Source organism: Protopterus annectens, chromosome 17.part0 (genome assembly GCF_019279795.1).
Source record: "Protopterus annectens isolate FY-2018-M chromosome 17.part0, PAN1.0, whole genome shotgun sequence".
Lineage (NCBI taxonomy): Eukaryota > Metazoa > Chordata > Ceratodontiformes > Protopteridae > Protopterus > Protopterus annectens.
The window spans coordinates 322,803,310-322,827,640 of NC_056751.1; the positions used below are offsets into that span (position 1 = coordinate 322,803,310).

The window sequence follows — 24,331 nt, forward strand, 5'->3', positions numbered from 1 at the left end:
AGCAGATTTCTTAAAACAGAAAACAAAATGGAGCAGGAAAAACAGAAAGCAGCTCTATCACTCATAGACAAAAAAATATAGGTTTACTTTCCACACCCAGCAGGGAATCACCAGCATTGCTTTTGTTTATGCAGTCTTTAAATATTTTCCAAAAAAAGATAAAGACCCACAAATTCACTGTGTATTTAAGTATCACTCAAGAATAAGGCAGAAAAATGATATCTTCTGCCATGAGGAAAACTGCATCATCATGGCATTTCTTAGGACGTATGGTAAACTTTTGAGTGGACAGAAGCCTAGAATCAAACTGTCCTGGACATTAATGTAGTCAATGAAAGAAACCACACATTAACACAGTGCAAGAAGAGGGTAAATTAGATAGTAGGACATGTTAGAGTCAAGACAAGATAGAATGCAATTGCCTGTACCGGTACTGGGATAGGGGGGTTGGGGAGGGAATCTAACAATTATCCCTTTTTACACCAGATGAGGAATACCCCCTGTCCTACCTTGGGGATGAGTATAACTCAGGGGATGATGGTTCTGGAGTAATCAGAGGTGGTAAGGACATTGATTATATGGCTATAGATTGGCTAGTTTGGCTAACAGTGTAAAGACTTCTCATCTTCTCTTTGTTGATGATTTGAAACTGTATAGTTCATCAAATGAGAAACTGAAAATACAACTGGAAATTGTCAAAACTTTTTCAGATGATATAAGGATGTAATTTGGTCTTGATAAATGTGCAAATGCATCCTTTACAGCAGGAAAACTGCAGCATCAAGAAAGCATCAGTTTGGGACAAGAATGTGATATAAAAGAACTTGAGCAAGAGTGTATAAATATTTGAGAATTGATGAAGGATCAACAAAACATGAACAAATGCAAATAAAACATAGTAAGGAGTACTTTAAGTACTTTAGAAGACTTAAATTAATCCTGAAAACAGCATTGACATATAGGAACAAAATCAAGCTATAAATCAATTTACTCTTCCTGGCCCCAAAACATGTTGGACTGATTAGATAGGAAAACAAGAAGCATGCTTCATGCTCACCAAATGATTTATAAAAAAAAAGTGCATACCAAGATTATATACTCCCCATTCCGAAGGAGGGATGGGCCTCCTTGAAACTGATTACATGTACAGATCTGCAATTGTGGGACTTCTCACATATCTGCTAACCTCACAAGACCCAAATGTAGTGAAAGTTTTGAAACATGAGGAGAATAAATCTAAGATGACTTCCCTGGTTAGGCTAGCAGAAGCATATCTGCATCAAGCAAGAATGGAAATCAAAACACAACTGGATAAAAAACAGGCAGCACCTGAATGTGCCAAAAAGCAAAAGAAAGAATATAAGGTGAAGGACCAGATGAGAAGGCAGAAAATGTGGAAAATGCATAAATATAGTTGTAAGTATAGAAATTTTCTGGAAGCACCTCATGTTGATCAGGAATGAACACAGGAATAGTTGAGAGGGGCAAATTCAAACCAAGAGATGAAAGGTTAATGTTGGCATCACAAGACAGTGGGCTACTTACACTTTGGTTTACAAAGTCCATTGAACATGTGCCGAAACTGACAAATGTAGGTTTTGTAAAACAGAAATGGAAACAGTTGCACACCTCGTTGCTGGTTGCAACATACTAATGGGAGAAGGACTGTATACTGAAAGGCAATGTAATGTGGTGAGACTGTTGCACTGGAGATTGTGCAGACATTATGTTATTGAAAGCTGAAAAACACTGGAAACATGAGCCACAAAGCATCATAGAAAATGATAACATCTATGTCACATGGGATCATCCATTACCAGCAGTTCAAAAGACAGATGCTAGAAAACCAGATATAGTGTTCCAAGAATAGAAGACAAAAGTAGCATTGAACATTGAAATCACCACCCCCAGTGACTACAGTGTCCTGTGTACAGAGAAACACAAAGTCATAAAATATCAGGATTTGCAAGCAGAAATGAGAACAATGTGGAAGAAAGATACCCAGACAGTTCCAATAGTAGTAGGAGCAACTGGTCTTATAAAAAAGAGTCTACAATCATATTTAGATATGCTACCAATACATGTAACTCCATATGAATTGCAAAATGAGTCATTACTAGGCACATTGCAGGTGCTGCAAAGAGCAATTTTGGCTGACATCAAAGAATGAAACAATACTAATTTCATTAACTTTAATTGTATTCTGACTTAGGAATAGGTCCATTCCCATCATGGTATTATAAACCCAAAAGATTTGGAGAAATTAAAAAAAAGGATGAGACCTTAAATTATGGCATTATTTCAGGGATAGCAGTTTAGAAATCTAGTAACCCAGTATCTGTATTAGCACATGAATGAAAGGACCTGGAGTGGGCATATAACCCACAGTGTTTTACAATTTCTAAAATCATAGACAAGAGTGCAACCTGCTGTGCCACTTACAATAATTTTTCACTGATGACATAACAGATAAATTACAAATTTCTATTGGAAGCAGTAAAATTTAAAGCAACAGAAAAATTCAAAAATGTATTGAAGAAACATAAGCAGATTTTTAAATGTCAAATAAAATTGATATCTAACGTATCTACTAGGTATGAACATAGGCAGAAAATGTAGACCTTGCAGTCCTTATCCAACATTAAAATCTATGTTTGCACATCTCTGATGTCCTTTCTGTACCAGCTATATTTCTTATAGGTGCAGTGTACATGCTTTATTCTGCAAGGTCATTTTCCATCTGACTTCTTTAAGCAAATATCTTGCATTGCAGATACCATCTGACCACTTATCGCCTACCAGCATATCATGTTTATTCATTTCTGATTATCTCCCATGTCTTAACTCTCCTACCATGTTCATATTCATTTGAACACTATGTGCAGATGACATACAAAAAGAATGAGACCACGATTAACTGAAAAAATCAATTCATATTTTAAAGAATGCATCAATAGGTGTTACTACAAGGTAGTGAAGTATATTTCTGATTCCAGATACCAAATTGTTCACGAGGCAGAGCAAAACACAATTTCCTCTGTGATGTTTTATGCAGGGCTAGTTCTGTTCTTAGTGTATGAACACAATGGAAACCATGTTGTTCTCTGTATACTACATGCATAATTAAACTATCACTGTTTCATGTTTTCATTTCAGTGATTCATGAGCCTAAAAGCAAATTAAAATCTAAATAAAATGTTGTTGATTTACTGATTCAACTAATGCTCTGTTTATTGCCCAGATCCTAATGCAGACTCTCACTGTTCACAGAGTTAGCTGATGATGCTTAGGAAGACATGTTTAATTCTGGAAGCAGCCGTTGAAATCTCCCATGCTTCCTATGCTGACACTACCAGAGGTTTATGGTTTGCAAAGGAGCTTATACTGTCAGGGCATTCCAATTCAGAGTAAGTACTGAAGAGGGGGAGGAGGTGAAAAAAAATCAGATCAAATACTTTGGAAACTCCCACACACTAAGAATGACTCACTCACTTTATGCCATATCACTTCTGAATGAGAGAGATTCCTTATGAATCTGTATGGTATAGGTATTCCAGTCAAGTTTGTTCTCACTTTTATAGCTTTTCCAAGCTTAAAGAAGGCTTGGAGTAAATAGCCTTGCAGGATACATAGGCAAACAATTATAACCACTCCATTTCATTTTGTTTTCAGCATTCACATACCAAAGAGCTTCATTTGTATTCTTTACAGTTTTACCTTTCTGTATATTTTAAGCATTTTAAATAGCCATTTCCTCAGACAGCTCAGAATTACACATGTAAGCCAATTTTATTTAATAAAAAATGGAAAAAAATATGCTAAATGCCCATCTTTCAGAACATATATTTTTTTAATTTTCCTATTAATATGATACAGGTTATGTTATAAAAAGATTATAATGAGCATTATGATCCCATCAGAATGCTGGAAACTCTATACATTTATGTAGTGAGGAGGTGTTGGTGCCAATATATTAAAAATGTTCATCGTATTAAAGTGAGACATCAGGAAATAAAAAGGAATGCTTCAAATCATTTAATGTTTAGGAACACATTTGTAGTTTAATTTGAACTGCCACCAACAAACTTAGCTAAACAATTACAAAGAGAAAAATGAAGTTCAACCAGAGGTCTAAATAATCAGTCACAAACTAACATGTAAAGAGAAAACAGATTTACTTCTTCAAGGCTTAACATTAGCTAATATATTTATTGAACAATACTGTTTTTACATTTTATAGAGTTAACTTGCATTTTATTGGTCTTCTAAGTTTATTATTTTTTTAAATAGTTAGCATATTACCAGAAAAAAAAACATGCAAACTAATCAAAACAGAATGAATGCCTGGTTGCTAATTATTTAACTTAAATAATGTTTTTCTTTTGTGATTCATTGCTGTCGATCAGTACTGCAACACAGTGGCGGCTGGTGACTTCAAATCACAGGGGGGCTGCAGGAGACGCTGAATGGGTGGGGTCAAAGGGAAGGGGGTGTGTTCAACCATAAAGGGGAGGAGCTATGCACAAAACCACAAAAACTAACTTTAATTAAATACGCTGCCCTGGGTGGCAAACCATCATTATGAAAGTCCAATCAAGACAAAAATAAGTGTAGAAGAATAAAAATATTTCAATGCATTGGCTGCATGACAGCTTACTTAATATCTAGATGGAAACAAAAGGTTGTGAGGCATGAAAAAATAAATTACTTTTTAAATACATTACTGGAATGCCAGTCAAAATCAAGTATAAGAAAAACCAGAAGCACTCAACTCAAACCACTTCTCCTTGCACTGCAGTTCTAATTATAATATATTCAGCTTTATTAAAGTACCAAGCAACATGCTGAAAGTAGAAATCTATGTGATGCACCCACTTGTAAAAATGTTTCTTATCCAAAAAAGACCTGCTGCCTGACAACTTGTTTCATGGGGAAAACATGATAAAAGTAAAAAATGAAAAGCAAACAAGAAACAAGCTCAAGATACATTGCTTAAAGGATTACTGTACAGGTTATGGACCACACATGATTGGCATTCTGTTTAGTTTACGGGTAAAGTCTGTAGAGATGACTGGAAGTCTCCAACAAGTGTAATGAGCTTTTTAAAATAATGGAATCCTGTCCTTTAATACCCAAGGCTTATACATTATCTAGTCAAGTATTCTCTGCATGGCAACAACAGAAAGGCTTTCAATGTTGGCAATTCTTTAACAGTATAAACAACCTCAAAAATAAACAGTCAAAGGAAATCCAGGATGAAAGCAAGCACCTCCAAAGGTTGTTTTCCACTCAGTTTAATATTGCACAAACATAAACAGCCACCATACAAAACGATTAAAGCCACATAAACGCTCTTGACATAAAATTGCATTTTCGTCCTCTCTCAAATCAGGACTTCATCAGATAATCATCCAAACATTTGATTGATGCTTAAATACTGCTCCCTTTTCAAACTGCACCTGAATATAATTAATAAAGTCTTCCTTGGCAAGGGTCCTCCTCTGTAGCTTGTACTCAAGAGCAGACACCTTCTTAATCACTGCTCTGGAGTAGGATCCCACAATGCACTCGTAAAATTATTTCCCGCGAAATTAATTCAAAGGAAGAAGGGGCGCGACGGCTGCCGTTTTGCTCTACCAAACCTTCAGGAACCGTCCTTTCCATCTTTAACAGTATGCTTATTAAAGCTTACTTGCATCTTACGATGTCAGACAAGCTTACCTTATGGTCATTAAAGCATTGCTACTTAAACACAGAGCAACAGGCACTTTGAGTAATAAGCATAAATCTGAGTGATAAGCATAAATCAACAGTACAAAAATATGACAGAAACCAGACCATTCTGCAAAATCAAGGACAGATGAAAAGCCACTGTAGTACTTATGCAGTGTGTCCTCCCCATCCAAGGTAGATACAACTATTCCTTGCCTTGCTTGGACACATCCAGAGTCACTACATGGGGGAGTGGGGTGCAACAAGCATGTCACAATTTGAAATCTCTCTGGCTGACTGTGATGGCCCTGACACATTTGTCATACCTCTCAACCTCAAGAGCAAGAAATCTGGACAAAGCCATACACAGAACTGGGACAAAGGCACAACAATAAGGACAAATTTTAAATATTGCTCTAGTAAACCTAGAAAGATAATAGAATAGGTCTTGCATTAGTATGAATTTTCTGAAGGGTATAAAATCTGAAACTCAAATGTCTGTCATTTTCTAACTTCAGTCTTTAGTGATTTGTCACTAATTTGCCAAAAAACACAATTTTATGAAAAATGGACCAAAAATGTGATGCAAAAATATAAAATAGACACACAATACAGCTGCTACCTGTCAAAGAAGGGACACTTTAATATTAGTACTGCTACCTTGAGCAGCTGACAAAATAAGAGAATCTACATGCATTTCAAGTAATCTATAACTTTGATTATTACAGTTATTTCTTAATTGTAAACCCTCCATGTTTTCTTCCAAAATTGCTATTTTATGGAGGGATTATTAGGGGGAAGAGCAACATTTTGAGCCAAAAATTGGGGACAGTTGAGAGATTGGCTATGCCTAATTCTATAAAGCAATTTATTTGCATGTACCTCTCAACCTGTTAATGCAGTAAATCTGAACAAGGCCAAATATATTGGGGGCACATATAAACAGTACTAAAAATTGCTCTTGTATAAATTGAGACAGTTGATAGAACGGCTCTTACTTTAACATGCATTTTTATGAAGGTTATGAAGTCTGAAACTTATTATTTAGTGACTTCTGGCAAATCATTTAGGAATTAAAACTACAAATTTTATGAACAACAAACCAAAAATAAGAAGCAAATATCTATTCATTCTTTGAAAATCTGGACAGCTGGGAGGTATAGTTCAGCTGGGCCTGTCTGAGTTTGCTGTCCTCCCCCCCCCTGACAAAATAATGGTTGAATGGAGCTTCTGCAGCCATTCCAATGAACCATTACTTGGCTATTTCACTCCATTTACCATGCACACTAATGTGCATACTGCTTTACTTCAATGATGAGTTGGACTTAATTTGAAAGTTTTATTTTGTATTTTACAGCACAAACATTAAGTCATCTGTTAAACAAAGCAATGCAGTCTCACAATGAAAACTTAGCATTAAAACTTCTCTGCCCTTGAAACTCACATTCATTGAAACAGCATTGAAACCCACATTCAAAGAAAATACATTTTGCCAGTGGCAAATTAATTTTGGGCTGTTTTCGAATCATAGGCCCCTTGCATATGAAACATACATGTGCTCTTTGATACACCTTCCTCATTGTACTAAAATTATATTCCTTGTACAATACAGTACACTTGTTAGAGGGTGTTTTAAATTTGTTTTGAACATTTTTCCAGTAAGCAATGAAACAAAACATATGCACCCATAATGGCAAAACTGCCCAGTTGAGAACATTTATCATAAAAAAGTCTACTCAGACTTCCACAGTCCACCATTATTAGTAAATATACACAATTCTACAGTCCACCATTATTAGTAAATATGCACAATTCCACAGTCCACCATTATTAGTAAATATGCACAATTCTACAGTCCACCATTATCAGTAAATATGCACAATTCTACAGTGCACCTTTATCAGTAAATATGCACAATTCTACAGTCCATATTCAGTGAATTCAGTTCTTGCCATAGCTGTCAACCTTAGCACAAAAACCTGGACGTAGCCAATAATGGGGGAATACAGTCCCAAAAATAGGGACAAATTTAAAATATTCATCTTATAAACTTAGAAAATTGCTAGAAAAAAAGGTTGTGCTTCTATGTATTCTGAAGAACATGAAGTTTGAAATTCAAATGCCGGTCAATTTTACTGCGGACAGAACAAAAACAATTTTCAGCAGAGACACAGGGATTAATACTGCAGACACATCTTTGTAAAATGGCAGGGCACCAGAGCAAATCCACACAAACACAGGGAGGAGATGCAGACTCCACACAGAAGCCACCCCAACCAAGAATCAAACCAGAAAACCTATAGCTGTGAGGCAACAATACTACCACTGCACCATCAAATCTGCAAGGAATTAAACATTCAGAAACCTGAAGTCTGAAATTCAAATGCCGGTCAATTTTACTGCGGACAGAACAAAAACAATTTTCAGCAGAGACGCAGGGATTAATACTGCAGACACATCTTTGTAAAATGGCAGGGCACCAGAGCAAATCCACACAAACACAGGGAGGAGATGCAGACTCCACACAGAAGCCACCCCAACCAAGAATCAAACCAGAAAACCTATAGCTGTGAGGCAACAATACTACCACTGCACCATCAAATCTGCAAGGAATTAAACATTCAGAAACCTGAAGTCTGAAATTCAAATGCCGGTCAATTTTACTGCGGACAGAACAAAACAATTTTCAGCAGAGACGCAGGGATTAATACTGCAGACACATCTTTGTAAAATGGCAGGGCACCAGAGCAAATCCACACAAACACAGGGAGGAGATGCAGACTCCACACAGAAGCCACCCCAACCAAGAATCAAACCAGAAAACCTATAGCTGTGAGGCAACAATACTACCACTGCACCATCAAATCTGCAAGGAATTAAACATTCAGAAACCTGAAGTCTGAAATTCAAATGCCGGTCAATTTTACTGCGGACAGAACAAAAACAATTTTCAGCAGAGACGCAGGGATTAATACTGCAGACACGTCTTTGTAAAATGGCAGGGCACCAGAGCACAGGAAGATATGGTATGGACGATTTTGTAGGTTAAGATGTGTAGAGTATAAAAAAGGTTTTGAGGAAGTTTGAGCCATTTAAGATTTTTTGTGCCAAACAGTGGTGGGTTTGCTAAAATTTCTTGCAAGTGATTTGGCAACTTTGTTCAAGTATATAAGTGAGGTTTATAGGTTGGCCATGACAGAGGCTCCATATAGGAGACAGGGTAAGAGGGAAGTGGTAGGTGACTTACCTTGGCAGGGTTTATATGGAGTTTCTTAACTTTGTGTAGGGTACCTAAACTTTCATGAAGTTTTGTATGTGGAATAACATTGATCATGTTATTATTTATTGAAGAAATGTTAATGTTTTTTTTTTTTTTGGAAATGGGATTTTGGTAAAAAGAGAAGTAATTTAGATTTTTGGGATTTATTAACAGGTGATTATTCTATAGCAAAGTTTCAACAGAGTTAAAACTTGTTCAGAAATTCTCTGAAGATATGTTTGGTTGTCTGAAATGCATACTAGGGTGGAATTATCTGCATATTGTATGAGCAAAGCTAGACTGTTTGTAACTTTACTGAAGAGTAGAGGGCTGAGAACAGTTTGGACAGGAAGGGAGAAAGGGTAGAGAGCCATTTAACAGACTGGTATCTATCAGTTAAGTAGTTGCTAAATCATACTACTGTGCGTTGTGATAACCCAAGGGAAAACAGCAGGCAGAAGAGTTTTTGTTGAGAGACATCCAAAATAGTTTTAGATATTCCTATAAAATTTTACTGTTATTTCCTACAATATATGAATTGAATATGCATCTAGTTTTAAAGATAAGCAAGCTGCTACCTTTTAATAAGAAATTAATGACAATAATCATATTAAAGTTATTTTTATGCTATAACATTTATAAAAGAAAGGAAATCACATTCCTATGCAGAAACAAACTCTTTGAGACTGGAAGTCATAGCACTACTCTGTATTATATTTTGATAGCTTTTAAAATGTGTTATTCGGAAAAAAATGATAGCAACACTTTTGTTGTAAAGTGACCGCACTGCAGATTTTATAGTTTTCCAGATTTTAAAGCCATTTTGACCTTAGTTTGACCTTACTTGCAAAGGTCAATATCTCTATATTGCTTTTAGATTTTCATACTAATTTTCAGAAACATGATGCTTGGATAATCACTTTTGTTGATCAAATTACATGAGTTAAGGTCAAAGTCACAAAAAAAAAAAACATGCTGAATGTGTTTATGTCATTATTCAATTAGAAACTTATGTTTTTGATATAATATTTAGCATTACAGAAAATATCCTGTTTTCTGAAAAATAAGTATTATTTTCAGGTCTGATGTCATAGAAACACTAATTATATGATTCTGATATTTCCTTAGCCTGCAAGTCAGAACAAATGTCATATAAGTATATCAGCAGAGAGCCAAAAGACAAAAAATTGTAAAGCCTATTAGCAGACTTATCTGAGGTATCAAACACTATAGCTCTGTATGTCTGAAAATGTTATAGCTTTCTAGCCAATTTCTCTGAAACATTACATAACAACACTCTAGCACACAAAGCACTCAAGCATGTAATGTATAAAGACATGTGCAGAACTTTATCTTATCAGTGCATGAAAGTCTGCACATGTCTATATATTGGTACTTTAAGATGATTGAGAACATATCTGATGTAATGTATTCAGCTATGTCATGATCTTTTGAATGATACAAAGTTCAAACATGTTGCACAATTTATCAAATGGTACAGGCATTGCCTGTATTACACTTGTAAGGTATACACAAAACTTTTTATCAATCTGGTAACTTATTTTAATATTTTCAGGATGTCTGATCCTTGTTTCTTATTTGTTGGTTTGTCTGTGATGCCTATGCATAGATAGATGCATGTAAATAGGTGTTGTCAATCAATAGATTATTTATTTTTTATGTGAGAGATCATGGTAGGGCAGTAATAAGGAATATGCCCCTTCTTCAATGTTGTGCGATTTCAAAGCTGGAATATATTAAGTAGTGAAGATATAGAGAAGGAGACCCTCTCCAACATGAGAGGTGCAGGGCAGATTAACACCCAAAAGAAACAGGGATACTGATGCGTTTGATGGTGTGTATGGCATTTCACTGTGTGTGTCTGTGTGTGCTTTGACTGAAAGTGCTGTGTGTAGACATGAGAAGTATTGTGTAAGTGGTTGAATGTGCAAGCAGTATTTTTTGGTTTGCTTAAGCTGTGCTCACTGTTAAATTAGATGTAACTATATATACTCGCATTTTATAGTTGGGAGGGTGGCCTAATGGTTAAAGTATTTGCCTTGCAAACACAAAGTGCAGGGTTTGAGTCTCACAAGGGACAATTGGTTAAGCTTAAAATAGCTCGCAAGGGCAGTTAGCTTAGTACTAATCTATGAACCTAATCTAATCTATCTATCGATATATATATATATATATATATATATATATATATAAAATATAATATATGGGTTCCATAAACTAGATTGAATTTTTACTAATTTGGAATAGTGCATGGAATGCTCACTGCAGTGAAAGTGCACTTACGTGAAGTTCAGTACAACGAACGGGTGTTGTACTGATCTTCCATGCAGTGCTCATGGACCTTAGGGTTAGGGCACGGGTCATAGTAAGGGGATAGTCCTATGGGCTATCCCCTTACCAAGACCCGTGCCCTAACCCTAAGGTCCGTGACGAGTGCAGCACAGTGAAGGACATAGCAATGTCCTCCACTATGGTGCGTTAGTCATGAATCTTAGAGTTAGGGCATGGGTTAGGGTAAGGGGATAACTTTACTAACTATCCGCTTACCCTAACCCATGCCCTAACCCTAAGGTCCATGAATATCGCACCATCGTGGAGGACATAGCTTGTTTTTTATGTCCTCCACTGTGCTGCGATGTTTTCGGTGAAGTGCACTTACGCAAAAGTTCACTTTCGTTAAAGTGGACTTTCGCAGAAGTGAGGCTTCCTATTACAAGTTTGAAGTAGTGAACTTTCGTTTTTGTAATAGGAATCCATAATATATGTGTATTGTATATATGTATATATCAATGTTAGAAAAACAGCATAGGCTATTGTAGAGAATCATACAATAGTCCATGTTCTTCTCAAAATAAAAGAAATGACTTAGGAAAAATTCACAGTAAGTATTTTCAATACCATCCAATTCAACTGAAATACATTCTGTTTTTGGTAGGTTTCTCTCTTTTTCTCTTTCCTTTTATCTTTCACTCTCTCTCACTCTCACTCTCTCTCTCTCTCTCTCTCTCTCACTCCAAACTTCTCATTTAGCCCTATCTTCTAGATTTTTTTAACATTTTCCCTGCCCCTAAGAACCTAATGCATAAAACCCTTCTGCTTACTTCTGTTGAGTTCTTGTAGGTCTTTAGTCACTCCTCTCTCAGTCTTCAACATTTACTGCTCTGGAAATCAAACTCGCCCTCCATGATGGGCAAAGAATAATCTACACACAATATGCTTTACTATTTACAATATTTCCATTATTCTGACCACTTTATGTGGTGAGATCCATCACACTATACTTCAGCTGAACCCTAGCCATTGGTAAGCCAACTTTATTATGGTGTACCAAATTTTGTCTGCAGCCCATTTAGTTTAATTATTGCCTTCTATAGTCTTAATCCTAGGTGACGGACAATTCTCTATGTCTGAAATGATATTCAGCCACATAATGTCACTATAACCCCCAATAGTTTAATTAGGTTTAGTGGGTCTGATGTACTTTTTTTTCTTCTATTACTACCAGCTTACGCATCTTGTATATTTCATTTTTGCTACCTTTGTGTGACTCTGCTAGTCTGTAAGGTTTTACACTAAAGGGTTTAAATTAAACATTTGTCCTGAAATGTTCTAGAGTTAGTATAGAATCGTGTGTGTTCTGCCAGGGAGCTCTGGGTACATTTCCTTGAGCCTTAACAAAAACCCTTTTTATTTCTTGCTTTTGTGGTTTAGGTAGTGCATCATCTAAAGGAATTGCAGCTGTGCAGCTCTGTTTAGCTGGATTTTACCAATAGCCCAAAAATGTCCATCATATGGCAACTCCGTGTTAGACAATAAGTCTGTTTTCTGGCATTTATAGCTTACAGTACAGAAGTTCTCAGCTTTTTCATTAATTCTGTCCAGTAATATCTTGCCATTTATTTATTTAGTTAGATCTTTTATTTTTTTATCCTTTGATCATTAAGTTAATCCCAATAGACTAGCAACCTTTGTCAGGAGGGAACTGAGATGGTACTTATAGTATTAGGGGGCATTTGGTCAGTGCATTGGAGAAATTCTCCTACTGCTCATTGTTGTGAGTGGGACCCATTTTGCATGAGGATACAAAGTAAAGGAGATAAAGAAATGGACAAGTATGAAGTTTTGGACAATTTAATAGCTCCTTTGAGTGTTAAAGCACATGATGTAAGAGCATTTATTCTTATTATTTATTTTTATTTACAAAGATAAATTTTGTGACACTATATTAGAGACTGTTTTCTCAATGGAATTTTTTTCTTGGAGAATGCAACAAAAAAAAAAAAGAAAGAAAAAGAAAGACTGTAACCCGTGGAATGCTTATGTGATAAACACATTAAACAGGGAAACAAAAAAGAAAATTCATGTACAATTTTGAACAGAGGTAGAAAGAAAGATTTTGAAAGGAAACTTTATGTAAAGAAGTACTGGACATTCCAAAAGTTTATGATAAAAGAGATTTATGGACTGGTGGATGGGATTGCAGTATTGTGTTAAAAATAAAAAGAGGAAAAAAAAGTATACATATACCAGTCATGATAAATGTGGGGAGAATAGGAGTATCCCAAAATACTGTGATTGGGTTTATATCACATCATCGAATATTTAATACCTCGAATGACAAAACATTGAACACACAACATCGAAACACAAAAACATTGAAACAGCTTCAATGGCAGTTCCCAAAAGTGACATGCAACATGAAAAGTGTAGGCAGGTGGACATGCCCCCTGTACCCCCCCACTACTTAAATATACCAACTCCGAGATTGTGCTACAGTGTAGGAAACAAATCTTCCATTTCTGCACTGTAGTGGACTGAACTGTGATCTCTGAAGTGGTATATTTAAGTGGCTGGGGGTGTGGGGGGTGCAGGGGGTCTTGCCCCCCTGCATGGAGCAATTTTTTTTCAGCTACACTCCCAGTACTCATTTCTACCCCATTTCAATGTTCTGCTTTTCGATGTAGTCTGTTCGATGTTTTGATGCTCGAGATTTTCACCCTTCGATGTTGTGATATACACCACTGTGATCAACCCAGCACATTCTTTTTGTAGAAAACAAGGACATTTGATAAGTAACTGTGATAAAAGAAAATGTTATATTTGTGGGGAAATGAGAGATGAAGCAAAAAATGTGAAATTAAATGGTATAAATGTAACAAAATTGGACATTTATGGATGGATTGCAAAACTGAAAATAAAAGTATGGAAAAAGAAAAAATAAAGAAAATAAAATGAACAAAGAAAATAAATGTTAGAAGTACTGGAAATAGAAGAAAAATTAGATGAGAAAAATAATAAAGGACATACAAAAAGGTTATGAAATATGTAATGAAGAAGACATAAATTGGGAGATAGGGAAAGAAAAAAAGAATTAGTTTGGTAAAAGACAAAAAAGAAAATTTAAAGGGAAAATTACAAAAGAAAAAAGAAAGGAAATGGATGAAAAGAACATATACCGATGATGATTGGGTGTTGGTATAAGTAAGGTTATTGACTCCCTGACAGAAGGTACAGCGTTTGATTTTTACCTTTGGGAGGGAAAATTGCAAGGCTTAGAATGGCCTATTATGAAAGCTAGCCTTGTAATTAGCATTGAACTTATGAAAACACAAATTCTGTAAATTGCAGTAGTATTAAGAATAAAGCAAGAAGAATAAGGATTTTGAAGTGGTGTAATACATCTGGTGTAGATGTAATTATATTAGAAGACACAAGAGTTTTAACACATGAAGAAAGATTACAAACAGAAAAACTATGGGAACCACAGATAACCTGGAATTTGGGAAATGAGAGATGTTCTGGAATAGTTATAGTTTATAGAAATACAGTAAGGATATTAGATGTAACTTTAGCAAAGATTGGAAGATTAACCATTATAGATTTAAAATGGAAAGAACAGGTACATATAATTATAACATTATATGCTTATACTAATTGTAAAGAAAGGAAATGCTTATTCCACTGGAATTTATACTATGTATTGGTAAATATGAATATTATAATAACAGGAGACTTTGATTGTGATTAAAGAAGCAAGTGTAAAATTAAAGTAAATGATATAAAAATATTAGAATTTATAAGTCATGGTAAGTTAAATCTTTGGGACAAAAGGAGTATGTATAGAACTGAAACAGATATTTTTTATATCATAAGGTTTAATTATAGGAGGAGGGCAGGTAGTAGTTGAAACAGGATTTTCTGATCATCTTGCAATACGACTAGAGATAAACAAAAACAAGGGATATACGGGAATAGGCAAAAAAATAAAAAATAAAAATGATAAAGCATGTAATGAAGAAGAAAAGAGATTAGCAATACAGTTATGGAAAGATCATATACCCATGAAAACATTTTATAAAAATTGGTCTGAATGGTATACTATATTTAAAGAAAAGTATACAAATGTTTCTTACAGTGGCAGTATGATAAGAGGAAATAGAGAAAGAAAAATACTAAACAACATATAATGATGCATTGGAAGATTTAGAACATAATAATAGAAAGTACTTTGACAAAGGAAATACTTATATGAAAGAAATCAAGAAACATACAAGAACAGTTCTATAACTAACATACTTTTCCAAATAAAGAAAATAAATAATACGTTAGTTAAGGATATTAGTAAAGGAAGATGGTAGCATAATGAAAGAAAGAAAAAAGTAAAATGATGAATAGAAAGAACTCAGGAAAAGATTATGAATGGTACAGTAAAATGTGTACAGGAACTGTTTAAAGAAAAAAGGTAGTGAAAGAAACATGGAAAGTATAAAAAGTTAACAGAAAAAGAGAATAAAGAGTTGGAAAAGGAGATTAATTTAAATAAGCTAGATAAAGTATTGGGAAAATTAAATATAGATTTGGCTGCAGGACCAGATTGAATAGGGTATGAAATGCAAAAAATAAAAATGAAGTGATTGGCAAAAAATAATTATAATAAAGCTGAAGAATTAATGGTTATATGATGGTTTTATGAAAGAATTATGTAATGGGATACTTAAATTCATAAGGAAGAAGGATGACAGAAAAACTGGAGACTGATAGTATTGAATAATAATGATTATAAGATCTTTATCAAAATAATACATAAGAGACTTGAAACTAAAATGAGAAATCTGGAACATAGTATATATAGTATAAAGTGGAACAATTGTCAAGAATTATTAATGATAGAGAAATTGTGGATGAAATTATGAATCAAAAAGAAGAAGTAAACATTGTGCTATGAGACCTATTGGACAGGAAATCTTATGGATAATAATGAAAGAATATAATATAAGTGAGAAAGTTATAAAATTACGTATGTCAGGATATAATAATATTAAAGTGAAATATAAGCAAATGGTCGATTAAGCCAAGAGATGCATATGAGGAGTGGTGTAAGACAGAGATATAAAATGAGTGGCATACTTTTTCCATTAGTTATGAATGTGACATCATGTGAAATAAATTTCAAAAAGAAGGTCTGAAGGGTTAGAATTCCAGTTCCGTTAACATATGCAAAAGACATAATAATTGCAAAACATAAAATTAGGATAAAAAGTTAAAATTTTCACTAATGACTTTCCAAAATGTACTATAATGCATTAATTTGTACCAAGATTTAAGCTCTGGCATTAGCACCAATCTTTTGTCTGTATTTAGACCTTCCTGAAGGTTGTTCTTGTTTAGAGGGGATTCAATGAGTACTCCAAGTTTGCAATCATCTGTGAACTTGTCTAGTTAAGGCCTTTGACATTGGCTTTGACAAATGAGAAGTAAATGGCAAAGAGTGCTAGGTCTAGCACAAACCTGGGGTACTCCATTGATGACTGGCATCTTTGTGGAGGTGGGTGTACTGATTCTAACCTGCTACATCCTATCAGTGAGCCAGCTAACTATCCAGAAAATTATAAAGGAGTTTATACCTAGTTCTGTGAGTTTTTTTACAATGCCTGAGGGGGGTATTGTAGTAAAGGCCTCAGCCAGATCTAGATAGGCAATATGCACTGACTTCCCTCATCCTCTTCCTTGATCATCTTTTCAAAGAAGTCCACCAAATTCAGTAAGCATGACCTTCCATTGACAAAGTCAAACTGGTATGGATCCAGGGTTTGGAAGTCTCCTATGTCTTTCTTGATAATTTCCATAATAATTCTTTCCATGGCTTTGCAAATAAGACTTCTCAGACTAATGGTCTGTAGTTTCCAGGATCTGTTGACAGTCCTCCCTTATGAAGGGGGTGACATCACATTCCTTCATTCATGTTGCACAAAGCTAATTTTAAGACTGTAGTTAAATAATGACTCCAGATGCCCTGATAAGTTGTATTTTAGACTATTCAGGAGGCATCATGGGATATTATCATGGCCCCTTGAGGCCGTGTTCTTCTCTTTAGTGAGTGCAGCCAGTACATGCTCCATAGTTATAGTTAGAGAGGTTTTCTTTGAAAGTACTTTTGGGGGAATGGTTGAGATAGGGGGGGGGGATAAAGTTGGAACTGAATTTGTCTACTAATAGGTTCACTATATCACTAGACTTTGCGAATATGGCAGTATTAACCACCAGTTCAGCACTTTGTTGAGTGCTGCCCTGTTTTCTGACGTAGTTAAAGGAAGCCTTATGGTTATCTTTCACCTGGAAGGCTATCTTAAACTCAAAGACAAGTGTTTTTTGTTGACCTAATTAGCTTATTTACTTCAATGAGAGAGAGAGAGAGAGAGAGGGAGAGAACATTTTTATCTTTATGGGAATCACCTTTCCTGTTTTTTGCCATAATTGTTTTCTTTTTGTTATATATATATTTATTTAATAATTTATTTTATTTTATTTTTATTTTACATTTGTTTACAGAGGAGGTCCGATTGGACAGAGCTGTCCTTTTTCAGCGGAGGCCCAGGCAGAAAAGCTCCAGAACAACTGCTAACATACTATACCATAGATATTTACATGAGCACTTTGGTTTACACATTCAGTTATAAAAATATAGCAGATAATAATATGTGATTGCATAAGATATTTACATAAGCATAGTGGTTAGGCATACAATTAAAAGTATAGCAGGTAATAACATATGATTGTTGTTCATACAGTATGTTCATTAGAAATAATCTTGAAGATGTACTGAAGATAAGACAAGAAAGGAAAACTAAAAAAGGAAGAGAATACAGACAAGTTCATATGAGGTGCATTGACATTTTAAGGGAAAATGCTTCAGCTTAGTCTAGGGGAGAGTTAGTGGGTATAGATGGGACAGTGGGGAGTAGGCTGCAGTGAGTTGGTAAGTAATGTTTGATAATATATAGTGCACTTGTTTGTATTTTAAAGAGGAGGTTGGATAGTAGGTACAGGAAAAGAGTTAGAATATGTCAGCCAGGTGCTAGGCAGTTGTAAGCCCAGGAGTCGTTTAGGTGGGAAATATGCTGTTTTTTGAAGACGACTTTCTTACTTTGTACCCTGACTTGTAGTGGTAGGGAGATCCAAGTCCTGGCAATGTTGCTAGAATACAGGGAGTTAGCAGTTAGCAGTAATTGCTTTTGGAGATTGCGACTAGTACCTTGTTTGTAGATCTAAGTTCTCGGTTTTAGAGGGTGATCAAGTCTTGTAAAGCTGGAGTTTTGGTACAGTATTTGATGAGCTACAAGAAGGTGGTTTAATGCTAAGATGTTAGGGAGTTCAAGCCAGGAAAGCTGTTTTAGGGCCTGACAGTGGTGGGTGCAGTAGGAGGAGTTTGTGGCGAATTTTGCTATTTTGTTGAGCATACTGATAGCTTGTTTAAATCGCTCTTGTTTAGATTAATTAGGACAAGAGAAGCATACAGTAATGTAGAGAGAAGATGGATATGAGCTAGGGTAACTTTACTGTTGCTGGTTACGAAGTTTTTACATCTGTAAAGAGTACCTAGTTTTTTGTTGACTTTGGTTATTGTATGAGCTATGTTTTTGTCAAATTTCATATTATTGTCAATAATGACCCCTAGTAATTTGGTTTGTGTGATGGGGAAGAAAGGGGTATTATCTGATGCAAAAATAGAGAACAGAGGAATTGATGTAGCTGCTTTTGAAGGATGGAGGAGGATAAGTTGGGTCTTTTGATGATTTAGTATTAGCTGGGAGTTTGTTAGCCAGGTTTCGATGGATGTAAAGGCTTCTTGAATCTTGATTTGAAGCTGTTGGAGCATGGGGACAGAGCAGATTAAGGTGGAGTCATCATGGTATTGAACCAGGTTTGTTAGAAGGGTGGCTTTGTGAAGATTATTTGTAAATATAGTGAAAAGTAGGGGTTGTAGGATTGATGCTTGGGGCACTCCTAGTTTTACAGGAAGTAGAGAGAAAGGTAGTTTTTCAATTGAACAGCTTGTTGGCATTGGGAGAGAGAGTCTTGAAACCATAATAGAGTGGGGGTAGTTAGTTTTAATTCTGAGAGTGATGTTATTAGTTTTGCATGGGAGCCTATATCAAATGTATCTGATAAGTCAAGGAAAACTGCAGACACTAGTTGACCATTGTTACATTGCATATTTACTAGGTTACTAAAATGGGTGAGTGCAGTAGTAGTGCTATGGTTGGGGCAGAATCCGTGTTGAGTTTCGGCAAGAAGATTGTTGGAGAGGAGATGTGTTAGGACCTGTGTTTGGATAAATTTTTCCAGTATTTTAGTCACTGGGGAAAGTATAACTATAAGGTGCTAGTTAGGTCAGTGGAGTTGCCCACTTTGTGTATTGGTATAATGTAGGAGATTTTCATGAGAAGTGGCACTTTTTGCTCTGAGATTGATCTGTTAATGATTATAGAGACTGGGTAGAAAATGGCTTTGGTGGCTATTTGTAGTAATTTGGCAGGTAGTTTGTTGACTGCTAAGATGATGGGTTTAAGTTTGGTTAGGTGTCTATAGATGGAGTAAGTTGGTACAGGTTGAAGGGTGAAGGAGTTAGTGATATTTGATGAGTTATATAGTAGAGTCCGGGTTGAGGAGTGTGGGTCTGTTGACAGCTTTAATATAGAGTTGGTAAAGAACTCATTGAATTGTGTGGCTGTATTTATAGAGGTGGTGTATAAGTTTGAATGAGGAGTTGGTGATTTACCTGGTTGGAGAATACTGTTTATAGTGGCCCAGAACTTTTGTGGGTTGGTATTATGCTTAGTTTGAATTTCACTCTAGTATTTCTGTTTGTCTAGTCTGATTTGTTTCTTTACAGTGTTTTTCAGTTGTAAGAATGTTTGCCTATTAGAAGTTTGTTTTTGCACCAGGTGTCTCATGCTTTGTCCCTTTGTTTCATAAGTTGTCTAGTGCTCTTGGTAAGCCATGGGGCATAGATGGTTTTAGTGCAGATCTGTCTTGGTGGAGCAAGGTCGTTGAGAAGGCCTAAGAAGATAGTGTTGAAATACTCAACTGCTTCATCTAAAGAAAGTGTTAAAAGAGGGGACCAGTTAGAGTGTTTAAGGCCTGTATTAAGGACGTCAACCCTGAAGTTTTTAGTTTATGTGATGTGTTTAAGAGAGCTGGTTCTAGTGAATTCCACTTCCTCTTTTAGCTGTACGGTCTTTTCATAGTATGCTATAACCAGGAGGAAGTACTTCTTCATTTTTAATGTGTGGTTTACGCCATGTTTCTGTGAGGAAGATGATGTCAGGTAAGTATAACACTATGGTTGCATGGAGCTCAGTGGTTTTATTAAGGATGCTTCTTATGTTATGATTTATTTTTAGACTATCGGATTTTCTCTTAAGTAGGCTAGTATTGGTTCCAGGGTGATTCTGGGGATTAGTAGGACTTGTTACTGGAGATGGGTTGGGGTTGATATCACCACTGCATAGCAAGTGAGAGGCATTGTTTTTTATGGTTTGTAGGTATTTGGAGAAGTCACATTGTATGGATACCTTACATTTGCTTTGATAATGGAGGGATTTGTAGAGGTATAGGTCATAGGTGGTGTGGTTAAAGAGTGAGGATGAGATGAGTAAGAGGTAGTTAATGAATGTTGGAAGTGAGGTTGAAGTGGGGGTGACATGTTGGGGATTGTAATGTTGTTCAAGTAGATTGAGGATAGATGGGCTGTGATGGTTAGTGCTAGTGTTAAAATTATTTGATGGGAGCACATGTTTGGTTATTTAGAAGTGGTAGGGATGTATAGAGATAACCCTGTGGAATGTGTAGGGGTCCTGATAGTATATAGGTAAGATGGGTTGTAGCAACTTTGTGAGTGGAGAGGTACTATGTGTAGTGTGTGTAATATGAGAGCAAAGTAGGGGGAGGGAATGGTTGTGGTTGTTTTCATGATTGGCTGAGGGACGGGGGGGGTTGTGTGTGGGTGTGGTAAGGTTAGGTATATAGGATATGAGCTAGGGTTGGGTGGATGAGGGTAAGGTATGGGAATGGAGCGGACAGAGCCCTACCTAAGAGGTAAAAGCTGAAAAAAAGGATCAGGAGTCCGACTCAATAATGAAGGTAAGCAGCGTTGTACCTTAATGGCAGGGATTATGCCAGTTACTGTGTTCCACTATTTATTCACAGTGAATGGAAAAATAAATGCTTTGAAGGGACTTGGGGGAATTGGGTGACTTTACAGTAGACAGAAAGATTGGAGAATTTAAATAACTGTAGAGAACTGTCCTGCTTGCAAGATGAGCTGCTTATCTGGGTTAAGATTCAGTTGTTTGGTGGTGTTCTAGTGGCAGTTAGTTGCATCTTGTTTAATTTTGGATGCCACCAGGGCATTTTGTTTCTCTGGCTAGTCCTGGGCTTACCTGTGGTTGGAACAGCATTCTCTATGCAGCCATTGAAATGGTTGTATGGAGTTTCTGAGAGCAGTTCAGCATAAGCTGCTGTGTTCTCAGGGTTTGGATGGGCATCATATTTTGAGAAATCATAACTTAATAACAGGTAATTTACCTTGGAATAGTTCCTGTTACTGGTTTAAATGAGATTACAGAGTTGAATTTAATTTCAAAGGAGACACCTTTATGATCAGACTTTACCTGGAAGGACAAGATATGTGTGTGTGTGTGTGTGGGGGGGGGTTGCAGCACTCTCTTATATTTGTGAACATGAGGTCCAGTAGTTTGAAGCCTCTAGTGGGCATATTCACTATTTGGGCAAGGGTGTTTGTATTTTGAAAATCCAAGAATCTGTTTGCCTGTAGATTTGAGGCCTTCTAGGATTCCTAATCTATAGAGGCATGATAAAGTTTCCCATAAGTACAGTGTTAAGTTGGAATGCAAGGGTCTCCAGCTGGTCCAAGTATGCATTCTGAGCTTCTTGAGACATGGAGGGTGACCTATAGCTGACTAGGATATGGAACACGATTTTGTCTATTGTGATATGCATGCAGTGGAACTCCAGCACATCATCCTGTTTGACCACTGACATATATTGCCACACCTCCAGCTTTAGCCTTTTTCTGTGCAGCTACTGGTTTGAATGTGTTGAAGGCACTGAAACCCTGCACTGGCTGCATACTCTTTGCCACTTTAACCACATCTTGGTAACTACATAGATGTCTATATTTTCAAATGTGAGAAGGGCTTGGAAGGAGTGTAGTTTTTTATTTAGGCTCCTGGCATTGAGCAGCGAGACCTTGAGGTTCAATTAAGTTGATTTTGCTATGTCAGTAGGTTTGTTCGTTTGGCATTGCCTAAAAAAGGCACTATGGAGTTGGTTGTTCTCCCTGTCTCAGAGTTACTGAACACCACTATTATGATGTATGTTTTCTTCTGTAGGTTGCTCTATTTATTTTCAGTGTTACTTTGTTTCTTTCTTACAGATATCTGTTGCCTAGAGTATTCCCTTATTTGATGGTTCTGTCTTTACATTTGCAGAAATGTGTTTAGAATTCTCACCAGGTACTGTCTATTCCTTTTTAACTAGCCTGCTGAAATTCTTCTCAGTGATATGTTTTCTCCACAACACCCATCTGTTACTTAACATTTTATTTTTCTTGGGTACTGGGAAACTGTACAATTCTACCCAAGTTGTACTCTTCATACCTCTGAAGTTTTCTCCTTCAGATTCCAGACTTTCAGGGGACAATCATTTCTGTTAATTTTTGATAGTTCTGTTCCTTGTTTCATAACACTTTCTGAATGCATCAACACTTATCTTGTTTGCTTTACATACATTTCTTTCTTTGTACAGGATAGGCTTTTGCAGACAGCTCTGTCATGGATGTAGGCCGATATATATGTTTAAATGGTTTACATTTTCAATGTATCAATGTTCTAACCAAAGGTTTATACCGTTAGAGTTTCTAACACCATTCCCTGATCTTTGTTGCGTTCATACACTCTAATAAATGTGCCTGATAGTTGTTACCCTTCCCTAGTTAAGCAAATGAATTTTGTAGACTTTTTCACCTACATATCCCACAAAATCATATAGAAGATTATTAACCTTCTTATAGGTCCATAGCAAAGTATTAGACTATCTGTTCTTAAGGGCCATTTTAAGACTCACCACTTTCACTTTTTCTACTCACAATAAGCTATCAGTTTTGATTATAGATTGACCTTACCCATCCCACTGTCGATAATTATTCTTCCCATTGTCTCTATACATTTTAAACTGGGACGTTTTCCCTATCATCATCATCAATCCCCTATGGGGTCAGGGTGTTGCATCAATTGTTGCCATCCCTCTTAATTCAATGCCACTCTCCTACCTTCTTAAACAGTAATACCTGACTGTCACATGTTTTCTTTCAAGCAATCCATGCAACTTGTGGATGTACATCCTTGTTTACTCTTGCCTTCATGTCTCTCTCAAATTTTCTTTACCAAATCATCTTCTATTATTGTGTTGTGCATGACAATAGTTAGCAGAGAAACAGGACATATTACCCTCCAAACCAGAGCTTGTATTCTGATCTGAGTAGTGGGATACTCTTTCTTATGTCCATGAAACACTACTACTTCAATTGTTTTGTTATTAATGGCTTTATTTTTGCATATGTACTGCCCCATTATCAGCATGGCCATATTGACTGAATCAAGACATCTTTGCAGCTATCTGACATCAAGAAAGACATACCACAATAACAAAATGCAGAATCAATAATTCTTGCATATAATTTATAACATTCCATGTACATAACACTATTACTGCCATGCTTTTCAAAGGTTATAATTTTCACAAATATATCATCGTTATTGATACTACAACAAAATCTAGCTATGTGACCCTTTTCCACATTTAAACTGGGATGTATCTATTTCTGATACCTTTTGTTCACTCTCAAAATTTGCCACAGGCTTTATTATGGGTTTAGACTGCGTGTTTCTATGCATATATTCATGACATAACCTTTCTACTAGTACAGCCAAACCTTCAGCATTCTAAGGATCAGCTGGCCGCAAACCTTCAGCATTC

At 36.0% G+C, this 24,331-nt stretch overlaps 1 long non-coding RNA gene across 1 annotated transcript in view; it reads right to left on the reverse strand.

Annotated features, from left to right (window-relative positions):
* LOC122791258 overlaps positions 1–24,331 on the reverse strand; it is a 720,725-nt gene that overhangs the window by 13,710 nt on the left and 682,684 nt on the right. The gene's annotated exons all lie outside the window — the stretch shown is intronic.